Source organism: Scyliorhinus torazame, chromosome 1 (assembly GCF_047496885.1).
Source record: "Scyliorhinus torazame isolate Kashiwa2021f chromosome 1, sScyTor2.1, whole genome shotgun sequence".
In the NCBI taxonomy this organism is placed as follows: Eukaryota; Metazoa; Chordata; class Chondrichthyes; order Carcharhiniformes; family Scyliorhinidae; genus Scyliorhinus; species Scyliorhinus torazame.
Window position 1 is genome coordinate 41,432,751 of NC_092707.1, and position 11,717 is coordinate 41,444,467.

Genomic DNA, 11,717 nt, shown 5'->3' on the forward strand with positions numbered 1-11,717 from the left:
CTCTCTCTCTAGTCTCCCTCTCTCTCTCTAGTCTCTCTCCCTCTCATCTCTCTCCATCTCTCTCTCCTCTCTCTCTAGTCTCTCTCCCTCTCTCTCTCCCTCTCTCTCTCTCTCTAGTCTCTCTTCCTCTCTCTCTCTAGTCTCTCTCCCTCTCTCTCTCTAGTCTCTCTCTCTAGTCTCCCTCTCTCTCTCTCTAGTCTCTCTCCCTCTCTCTCTAGTCTCTCTCCCTCTCTCTCTAGTCTCTCTCTCCCTCTCTCTCTCTCGTCTCTCTCCCTCTCTCTCTCTCTCTCTCTCTAGTCTCTCTCCCTCTCTCTCTCCCTCTCTCTCTCTAGTCTCTCTCCCTCTCTCTCTCTCTAGTCTCTCTCCCTCTCTCTCTCTCTAGTCTCTCTCCCTCTCTCTCTCCCTCTCTCTCTCTAGTCTCTCTCCCTCTCTCTCTCTCTAGTCTCTCTCCCTCTCTCTCTCTAGTCTCTCTCTCTAGTCTCCCTCTCTCTCTCCAGTCTCCCTCTCTCTCTCGCCAGTCTCCCTCTCTCTCTCGCCAGTCTCTCTCTCTCTAGTCTCTCTCTCTCTAGTCTCTCTCTCTCTAGTCTCTCTCTCTCTAGTCTCTCTCTCTCTAGTCTCTCTCTCTCTAGTCTCTCTCTCTCTAGTCTCTCTCCCTCTAGTCTCTCTCCCTCTCTCTCTCTAGTCTCACTCCCTCTCTCTCTAGTCTCTCTCTCTAGTCTCCCTCTCTCTCTCGTCTCTCTCCCTCTCTCTCTCTAGTCTCTCTCCCTCTCTCTAGTCTCTCTCCCTCTCTCTTTCTAGTCTCTCTAGTCTCTCTCCCTCTCTCTCTAGTCTCTTTCCCTCTCTCTCTAGTCTCTCTCCCTCTCTCTCTAGTCTCTCTCCCTCGCTCTCTCTAGTCTCTCTCCCTCTCTCTCTCTCTAGTCTCTCTCCCTCTCTCTCTCTAGTCTCTCTCCCTCTCTCTCTCGTCTCTCTCCATCTCTCTCTCTCTCTCTCTCTAGTCTCTCTCCCTCTCTCTCCCTCTCTCTCTCTCTCTAGTCTCTCTTCCTCTCTCTCTCTAGTCTCTCTCCCTCTCTCTCTAGTCTCTCTCTCTAGTCTCCCTCTCTCTCTCTCTAGTCTCTCTCCCTCTCTCTCTAGTCTCTCTCCCTCTCTCGTCTCTCTCCCTCTCTCTCTCTAGTCTCTCTCCCTCTCCCTCTCTCTCTCTAGTCTCTCTCCCTCTCTCTCTCCAGTCTCCCTCTCTCTCTCTCTAGTCTCCCTCTCTCTCTCTAGTCTCTCTCTCTCTCTCTCTCTAGTCTCTCTCTCTAGTCTCTCTCTCTCTAGTCTCTCTCTCTCTAGTCTCTCTCTCTCTAGTCTCTCGCTTCTCTCTCTTCTCTCTGCTCTCTCTCTTCTCTCTCTCTCTAGTCTCTCTCTCTTCTCTCTCTCTAGTCTCTCTCTCTTCTCTCTCTCTATTCTCCCTCTCTCTAGTCTCCCTCTCTCTCTCTAGTCTCCCTCTCTCTCTCTAGTCTCTCTCCCTCTCTCTCTAGTCTCTCTCCCTCTCTCTCTAGTCTCTCTCCCTCTCTCTCTAGTCTCTCTCCCTCTCTCTCTTAGTCTCTCTCCCTCTCTCTCTCGTCTCTCTCCCTCTCTCTCTCGTCTCTCTCCCTCTCTCTCTAGTCTCTCTCCCTCTCTCTCTCTAGTCTCTCTCCCTCTCTCTCTCTAGTCTCTCTCCCTCTCTCTCTAGTCTCTCTCCCTCTCTCTCTCTAGTCTCTCTCCCTCTCTCTCTCTCTAGTCTCTCTCCCTCTCTCTCTCTAGTCTCTCTCTCTAGTCTCCCTCTCTCTCTCCAGTCTCCCTCTCTCTCTCTCTCTCTAGTCTCCCTCTCTCTCTCTGTAGTCTCTCTCTCTCTCTCTCTCTCTCTAGTCTCTCTCTCTCTAGTCTCTCTCTCTAGTCTCTCTCTCTCTAGTCTCTCTCTTCTCTCTAGTCTCTCTCTTCTCTCTAGTCTCTCTCTTCTCTCTAGTCTCTCTCTTCTCTCTAGTCTCTCTCTTCTCTCTTCTCTCTCTCTTCTCTTCTCTCTCTTCTCTCTTCTCTCTCTCTTCTCTCTCCTCTCTCTCCTCTCTCTCTTCTCTCTCCTCTCTCTCTTCTCTCTCCTCTCTCTCTCCTCTCTCTCTTCTCTCTCTCTCTAGTCTCTCTCTAGTCTCTCTCTAGTCTCTCTCTCTCTCTCTCTCTCTCTCTCTCTCTCTCACTCCCTCAAAGATAGCAGCTGAAAACAAATAATGGAAGCTTCTCTGCCAAACTACAGAATGCTGGAATCTCAAAACCGACTATTCACCTGCTGAAGTCAGTGTGACTGATATCTCATCGCAATGGCCAACTCCTCATGTTAAGGAATGTCTTGTACATTTATTTAACTTTGGAGTCTATTCTCACTTCTAATCTGTATGTATGCATATGCATGTGTTCTACCATTTCCTTGCATTCAGTATTAATAAACTCACTATATTTAGCTCAAGAAAACCTGGTTAAATTGCTCCTTCAAAAACATAAATATTGAGACTGGGAAAAGGGATGAAACCAGTTTAGGTTAGTCTTGTTGAGACCAGCAAAGGGTGTTGAATAAAAGAAGGCAACCAGTTCATCTCGTTTTCTCTCTGTGTGTCGTCCCCCCCCCCCGGTCCGGGACATAACAATTTTGAGGTATTGTGTTGGGGGGGGGGTTTGTTGGGCAGGGTGTGTGGGGAGAAGTGAGCAATGTGGCTGGATAGAGGGCCAGCAATAAATGAAATTGACAAAGACCTTGTGGATAGAAAGACAAAGTTAATGTAAATGGAGGTAATTACGGCTAAGAAGGGTGCTGATAGTGGCACATGAAGAGATCAGATGCACCGTGGTTAGCACTGCTGCCTCTCAGCTCTGGGGCCCGGGTTCAACTCCGGCCTCCGGTAACTGGAGTTTGCACTTTCTCCCTGTGTCTGTGTGGGTTTCCTCCGGGTGCTCTAGTTTCCTCCCACAGTCCAAAGATGTGTGGGTTAGGTGGATTGTCCAAAGGTTAGGTGGGTTATGGGGCTTAAATAAGGTGCTCTTTCCAAGGGCCGGTGCAGACTTGATGGGCTAAATGGCCCCCTTCTACACTGTAAATTCTATGACTCGTGTCAAAGGACAACTACGAACAGGAACAGATGGCGGGAGGGGGGACAATGGTGAGGGATAAACAGATCCTCGCAGCAGTGAGGTGAAGTGGCAAGCAGAAATCTTCACCTATCGCTGGCCCTCTATCTAGCTCCATGTCAACCCCCCCCCCCCCCCCACACACACACACACACATAAGTCATTCAGACTCAACGTTAGCTCCCTTCTCTCGCCACAGATGTGAGACCTGCTGAGATTGTGCAGTATTTTCTGTTTTTGTTTCAGATTCCAGCATCCACAATATTTGCTTTTACCTACCTACTGCCTGAGACCACTTGCAAGTTGAATATTTGAGCAACTGGAAACTCTGTTGAAAAACACTGTTGGTTCCTGATGGGGAGTGTGCAGAGAACCACATGCATGCAGCCTATGATGTCCTGCATCTGTAGGAATTCAGCAATTCACCCTACCTCAATGCTGTTTCTTCAGCACTAATGCTAATAAACTGTAATTACTTCATAATCAGTGATCTGATGGATCACCATGTTAATACAACCTAACTGTCACCAGAAGCAACTTGGAAGGAGCCAGAGCATAAAATGTCTAGAACCACAGGTGGCATAGGTAAATGCCTTGTCTCTAAAATGCAGCAACCTTGCACTGTTTTGTCTGAAGTTCAGATATGTGTTTACTTGTGTACGTATTCTACCCCATGACAATTTTATTTTTAATTAATTCCTCTCTGATCTGCACCTTTTCGATACAGTTTCATGGATGCCTGTCTGTTATTTTTTTGAATGTGAGCCAACTATTCAATCATGTGGCATTTTCATCTGATTTCAATTGCACTTCAAAAGAGGTTGTTGGATAGTGATCAGAAACGGGAACCCTGGAAAATATTGCCTCCAACCAACAGCACTGAAGTAAAATCTTAATCTCCCAACCACTGCCCTGGCTAATACTGCACATGTCTGGGATCAGATTTTGGATTTTTGTATAGTTCAACTACACAGTGCTATGGTGAGCACGAGGAACGCTTACATGGCCTTGACTTCGCCCTTCCTTCTCTGTGACTCCTTCCAGCCTCTCAACCCTCCACTGCTCTATACTTCTCCAATTCCTGCTTCTTGTACATCCTTTATTTTCATCTTTCTGTAATTCGCATGTGTCTCTGAAATTCTCTGCTTAAACCTCTCTTCCCTGCCTCACCTCTTTTTAAGTCCTTAAAATCTATGTCTTTTGTCTTTCCTTCTTTTAAAGACTGTACTTAAAATCCACTTCTGTGACCAAACTTTTTAATATGTGGTTTGTTGTCAAATTTTGCTTGGTAACAGTCTTGTAAGGCCTCTTGAGATATTCTACTACGCTGCATAAATGCAAGTTGTGTGTGCAATTGAGCATGCACACAACACTATGGCTTCGCCTGGTGGAAACCAGGCAGGGGGCAATTAAAATGAAGGAAACGCCTTAACCTTTCTGACCCACAGCCTTCCCACTGTGTCTCAATATTGGCTTGGGCTTTAAGCAGAAGATCTGTAGGAAGGTAGAGTCAGTTTCAAATATATAGATTAGATGCCTGTTGGAGGCTTAAGCAAGGAAGCAATGACTCGTTGGCAAACGAACCCCTGCCCACTCACACATACATGCACACTCACACTTACTTTTCCCTGGTGACAGCTTCTTAACAACAGATATTCTGCATCCACCCATTGGCCAATTAGCACACCTAACTGGATTTGGACAGATTGCAATTAAAGTTATTATAAGTATCCATGCCCCAGATCTGCTGCCTATTTTGGGGCTTAGTTGTACACCATACCCACCCTCCTTTAATTTCTGAACCTATGAGTATGGAAACATGATTGAAGTAGGAATGATCTGAAACAGCTTCTATAGATGCATGGATAACATGAGGAAAGAAAGGATTGCAATACTTTGGCACATTTTAGCTAATGTAAAACTTTCTGTTTCAGGAGCGCCAGATTGGCCGACAAAATAGAAAATTAAGAAATGACTGAAAGCATTTAAAACTGGAACCATGCTGAAAGAACCTCATCCATCCGAACTATGGTGTTTTTCGGCAGTGTACTGTGACAATCTTTACTCAATCTTGACTGTGAAAAAAACAATCCTTACTGAATCTTGACTATTTATGAAGAAAGAACTTAATGATGCTTTCTTCTCCAAACTGAACATCGTTAAATGTTTCAAAGATGTGTGCAACAATTATCAGTGTGTTCACATAGTAAGTGATGTTGCATCGCAAGGCTCCTGTGATGGTTGCTTTTTATTTGACCATGTTCTCTCCATCATGCATTTATTGAATATTATGACTTGAGCAGTGCTTAAGCTGCTGTATTATTTCCGATCACCACTATGACGATCAAAAATGTCTAATCCTTAAGGTTCTTTTTCTACATAGTATTTCTAATTGATACAGAGGAGTGTTAATGAATTGATACTACTCATACATACACACACATAAAATTTAAAGCTGCCAGCTTCTCAGAGGATTTCCACAGTCTGTGAAATATTCGAGCAAGGAACTCAGAGCAGTTTATATCTAACAGTCAAACATGTTAGTGGGGAGCATAATAAATAGAAAAATACAATTTTCAAAATACTCAGCAGATCAGGCAGCACCTGTGGAATGAGTTTGGCATAAATCTTAAATTTCCACCAGTTTAATTTTATTACATGTTGAAAATACTGACTTTTGTTTTGAGAGGCTCCAAGGTAAGTTTTCCTTTTTATGATTTTTGGCTCTTGTGGCTGGCTGTCCAGGGCACTTTGCTTAGGATACCCAACTTGATAAACCTCAGAGGGCAATCTGAGCTGAATGGGACCGAAATCTGCATCCATCCAAACTCTGGTATTTGTAGCACATTTGTGCATTCAACTTTGAAGTTTTAGTAAATAGATTGAAGGAGGCTGTTTCCCTTTAATGTTATAAATGCCTCTGGGTGGTGCAGTGGTTAGCACTGTTGCGTCACAGCGCTGAGGACCTGGGGTTCGATCCCAGCCCTGGGTCACTGTCCACGTGGAGTCCCTGGTTTGTGTGGGTCTTATTCCCACAACCCAAAGATGTGCCAGCTAGGTGGATTGGCCACGCGAATTGCCCCTCAATTGGGGAAAAAAAGAATTGGGTACTCTTTTTAAAAATAAAAAATAAAAAACTATATATATTTTTAATGTTATAAATGCCATCAATCTAGTAGGATACTTAACAGTATTGTAATTTATTCTGTATAACACACGAGATCCTGATTCATTATCTTCAGTTGTAAATTGCTTGGATCTTCAGTCATCTACTTGTTGTAACAAAGTTGTTGAAGCTAAATATCTTCATTGGGAAATTGTTTAATGTCCAGTGGTTCTGTTTTCTTAATGTTCCTTATTAAGCCTTCGCTATCAAAGAGATTAGCTTGTCACCTCTGAGATCTAGCTGTGCATAAACTGACTACCACTTTTGCATGTGTCTGAGATATGATAAAAGTGTTATATGAATTTATCTTTCTGTTCTGACCATACTTGGGGAGGATATTTCCAGAATATCCAAGAAAGTTCAGCTCGGGCTCAGAGTATTTGTTTTTATTTGGAGAAATTAAATTTTTGGTAGTAGCAACTGAATTCTAATTTACATAGAATATACAACACAGAAATATGCCATTTCAATCAAATAGTCTGTGCGGCGTTTATACTCTACAGGAGTGTCTTTCCATTCTAGCTGTCTTTCATCCTTTCAGTATCTCTCTCCAGTCATGTATTCATCAAGTTTCCTTTTGAAAGCAGCTAAGTGCCTCGAACACTTTGTGATAGAAAGTTCCATTTCCTCCATTTTGAATAAAGAAATATTTCCTTATTTGACTTATTAGTAACCTATCTTGAATTTATGGCCCCTCATTTTGTATTCTCAAAAGTTGAAACATTTAAAGACGTCTGTCGGGCCACCTCCACGCCTTTTTCAAAGACCCAGCCATTCAATCTTTCCTTAGTTGTAATATCTAAATTAGTGGAAACAACTTTTTAGCACTTTCCCCAATGTTTTTATTATTGTTATAGTGTAGAGACCAAACCTTTGCAGTTCTCTGTGGTGATATTATCAGGGTCCTCTGCAAGTTTAACAAAGCTTTGCCACGTTTTAATTCTATCCCAATAGAAATAACCGTTAGTATTTCAGTTGCTGTTTTTGAATGATTTGTTTCACCTGTAACCTTAAATCTCTAAATTGCAGGATCATGCTAATGATTGTGAAGTCAGGACAAATAACTGGATGGATAGCATAGCTTTCTATTTTTTTTTTAGCTAGAGTATTATTAAAGGGTACTTATTCAGATGAAAGAAAACCTGAAGACTATCTTATTCATACTTGACAGTTTGGACTTGGGAACAAGTAACTCGATAATCATAGTTTGAAAATGATATCAAATTGGGGTTTGGTTAATATGGAGGAAGAATGAGAATGGATAGTATTTTTTAAATTTGCAGATTGGGCAGGTTAAATGGCACATTAACATAAATGTGAGGTAATATACTTTGATAGGGAAAATAAAAATAGAAATATTACCTAGATCTTAGAGAATCTGCCCAATCTGTAGGTTTTTAAATTATTTTGTATTATTTCATTCTTCCTTATTAATCAACCCCCAATTTGGTATTTTCTTCAAACTATAATGATCAAAATCCAAATATTAATATCAAGTATAAATAACAGTCTTGGGAAATACTGCTTTCCAACTTCCTTCAATCTGAATAAGTACTTTTTAATCATACTCTGGCTTATCAAAAATAAATAATGCAATCTAAGCACTTATTTGTCCTAACGCCACCTGCCTAACCATTAGTACGATCCAGCTGTCTAGTACCTGACAGAAACAGTTGTCCCTTAGTTTCTCACTCAGATATACTTGCTTTAAGGACTATTATCCTAAAATATCATTCTTTGAATTTATGATTTTATGCCTTTTAAATAACCAAGATAACAATCAAAGCACTTAACTTTCTTTTTGCTCACTACTTCAAATCAAATGGAGTAAAAGCTTCCTCTTCATGGCTAGGATTTTCTTATCTTTGGTTACTGAATCATACCTTAGTTGTCTCTGGTGTTGAACAAGTTCCCAAAATATATACGGCTCTGACTGCCCTTTTTCTTTTGCTGAATTTCCTTATCTGGTCTAATTTTTAAAAACGACTTGCGTGGTAGGTTAGGCTCTGGTCTTTCACCTCTCTGAACAGTCCCTCCTGTCTCTTTAGTTGTAAGGGAAGGGTAAATTTATTTTGACATAATTAAGTCTATTCTTAATGGGCATGAGACAACTACCTAAAACTATTCTGAATTGGCATTAATATTCTATTCTTGCTGAAGACACAGGATTGCTACTATGGAAAGATGTTTTTCTGAAGCTACACACTTCGGAGTAGAGTGAAAGAAATTATTTGCTGCATCTAATCCACGTTGCATATGGTCTGGGAATGTTTGCTGCTATTGATTATGTGAAAAGCAAAGTTCATAGAATTAACACCCCTTCTCTGGGTTAGCACAAAATTTACAAAAAGATTATTTGAAAAACCTGATTTGCATTATGAGAATGTGGTCAGTAGAAATATCTTTCAGAGCAAGATAATTGCATTGGTTGTCGTACCAACTTTTCTGCATTCCAGTGCTACCTCTGCCATAGGAAAAGACACACAATGATGATGTGCGCTCTGGAAAGCTTTTACAGCCGTGTTTCTCCAGCAGCTAAAGAGAGATCTTCAAGATCATTTTATTTTTGTATCAAAAGTGGATTTTCTTGGAAGTGCAGAGCAGATCAGGCAGCACCAGAAGATAAAGATAGATTGAATCAAAGCTCTTCATTTTCGTTGTTGAGATCAGATTCTAAAATAAAAATTATTGGGCAGCACGGTAGTACAAGAGGCTTAAATGATTGGGTATAGCTCGGGCAACAAAGGATAAGTAGTGGGTAGCTTAGCAGCCATCACCCTGCCCTCACAAGCCTATGGTCTGACTTGCTTTGACCAATGGCCCCTGTTAAGGGTCACTTGAGAGTACACTGTGGCTTCACAGCGCCAGAGTCCCAGGTTCGATTCCCCGCTGGCACACTATCTGTGCGGAGTCTGCACGTTCTCCCCGTGTCTGCGTGGGTTTCCTCCGGGTGCTCCGGTTTCCCCTCTCAGTCCAAAGACATGCAGGTTAGGTGGATTGGTCATGCTAAATTGCCCTTAGTATCAAAAAGGGTAGGAGGGGTCATGGGGATATGGTGGAAATGAGGGCTTAAGTGGGTTGGTGCAGACTCGCTGGGCCGAATGGCCTCCTGCACTCTATGATCTATGCTATGTTAAAAATGTTGGTATTGGGGATGCCATTACAGTGTGTCACTACTCAATAATTCAAAATCTCCTCAATTTGGGCAATTCTGACTGCACATTTCATTTTTCATTTCATTTTCAGAATTGGGTGTAATTGCACTAAAATGTCATCTAAAGGAATAGCAGGAAGGACATTTCAGTAAATGGTATTTTTTGTTTGTTGCGTGTCCCTATGTATGTTCTGACTCTTTGGGACAAGTTCAGGAGAGATGTTATTTTGAGCGGATAGCTTCTCACTTCCGAGAAATCTTTCCCTCCCACAGCTGTTAATTTCTACAGCTGAAACTCATTTCTCTTCACCACCTTTGAAGAACATTCATTTCTCTTCCACTAATTCTGATGTTGGCCTTCAGTCGTATCCCTGAGCAGTGACCCTTAACAGGAGCCATTGGTCAAAGCAAGTCAGACCATAGGCTTGTGAGGGCCGGGTGATGGCTGCTAAGCTACCCACTACTTATCCTTTGTTGCCCGAGCTATACCCAATCATTTAAGAATCCAGTGGAAATGTCTGTGGCTTGGAGTCAAGCCACAATGGGGTGGTCATAGGGGGTGAACACAGATTTTTGCTAAGTGTAATTACTTGTTATTTTTAATGTTCTGTGAGGATGCACATTGCATTTCTTCACACGGGATCAGGGGTGAGCTGGCAAGGTGGATACAGAACTGGCTAGGCCATAGAAGGCAGAGAGTAGCAATGGAGGGATGCTTTTCTAATTGGAGGGCTGTGACCAGTGGTGTTCCACAGGGATCAGTGCTGGGACCTTTGCTCTTTGTAGTATATATAAATTATTTGGAGGAAAATGTAACTGGTCTGATTAGTAAGTTTGCAGACGACACAAAGGTTGGTGGAATTGCGGATAGCGATGAGGACTGTCGGAGGATACAGCAGGATTTAGATTGTCTGGAGACTTAGGCGGAGAGATGGCAGATGGAGTTTAATCCGGACAAATGTGAGGTAATGCATTTTGGAAGGTCTAATGCAGGTAGGGAATATACAGTGAATGGTAGAACCCTCAAGAGTATTGAAAGTCAAAGAGATCTAGGAGTACAGGTCCACAGGTCATTGAAAGGGGCAACACAGGTGGAGAAGGTAGTCAAGAAGGCGTACGGCATGCTTGCCTTCATTGGCCGGGGCATTGAGTATAAGAATTGGCAAGTCATGTTGCAGCTGTATAGAACCTTAGTTAGGCCACACTTGGAGTATAGTGTTCAATTCTGGTCGCCACACTACCAGAAGGATGTGGAGGCTTTAGAGAGGGTGCAGAAGAGATTTACCAGAATGTTGCCTGGTATGGAGGGCATTAGCTATGAGGAGCGATTGAATAAACTCGGTTTGTTCTCACTGGAACGAAGGAGGTTGAGGGAGACCTGATAGAGGTATACAAAATTATGAGGGGCATAGACAGAGTGGATAGTCAGAGGCTTTTCCCTAGGGTCGAGGGGTCAATTACTAGGGGGCATAGGTTTAAGGTGAGAGGGGCAAGGTTTAGAGTAGATGTACGAGGCAAGTTTTTTACGCAGAGGGTAGTGGGTGCCTGGAACTCGCTACCGGAGGAGGTAGTGGAAGCAGGGACGATAGGGACATTTAAGGGGCATCTTGACAAATATATGAATAGGATGGGAATAGAAGGATACGGACCCAGGAAGTGTAGAAGATTGTAGTTTAGTCAGGCAGCATGGTCGGCACGGGCTTGGAGGGCCGAAGGGCCTGTTCCTGTGCTGTACATTTCTTTGTTCTTTGTTCTACCATCGCCGAAAAGTAATGCCTCATGATAGAGCATAGTCACATACATATTCATTGACATTCCTCTGAAGATCAACATGTCTATCCAGTATCACAAGCAAGCCTGACTTTGACCTTATTAAATGTCCAGTTACATACTTTTCAGCAAGGATCAATAAGGATTGCAATCATGAAGGCCCCCTTCTGCTGATTTTTTCCCCAACCCCAACTGTTCCCTGGCTGACATCAGCTAGTCTAGCAAAGATCAAAGATCAAATTTTTTGAAGTGCGTGGTTCAGTACCAAATTGGTACATCTCCACAGGCTAGCTTGTGCATTGTTCTTATTATTTTCCAACAATGTGCTACTTTGCACATTGTGTCTTCCCCATCTTTACTTGCCTTAAGGAAACTTCTAGTTGTGCGAATTCATCACTCCACTGGTTGTGAGTGAAATCATTACTACGTGATTCTTCTGCACTAGTTGCAAAATTAATGTAAAATTGTTTCGTTTTTTTTCTCCACATAATTACT

The 11,717-nt window shown here is 42.6% G+C and overlaps 1 protein-coding gene across 8 annotated transcripts in view; it reads left to right on the top strand.

Moving 5' to 3' along the window:
- Window positions 1-6,960, top strand: part of LOC140399296 (protein-tyrosine sulfotransferase 2-like) — a 158,351-nt gene extending 151,391 nt beyond the window's left edge. For 6 of the 8 annotated variants that reach the window (XM_072488832.1, XM_072488987.1, XM_072489082.1 and 3 more), the window contains one exon: window positions 5,067-6,960. The gene's annotated coding sequence lies outside the window, so the exon portion shown is untranslated. Of the gene's footprint in view, window positions 1-3,378; window positions 3,718-5,066 lie in introns of all 8 variants that reach the window. The other 2 variants (XR_011937765.1, XR_011937740.1) reach the window with 1 other exon arrangement.
- The last annotated feature ends 4,757 nt before the right edge of the window (window positions 6,961-11,717 follow it).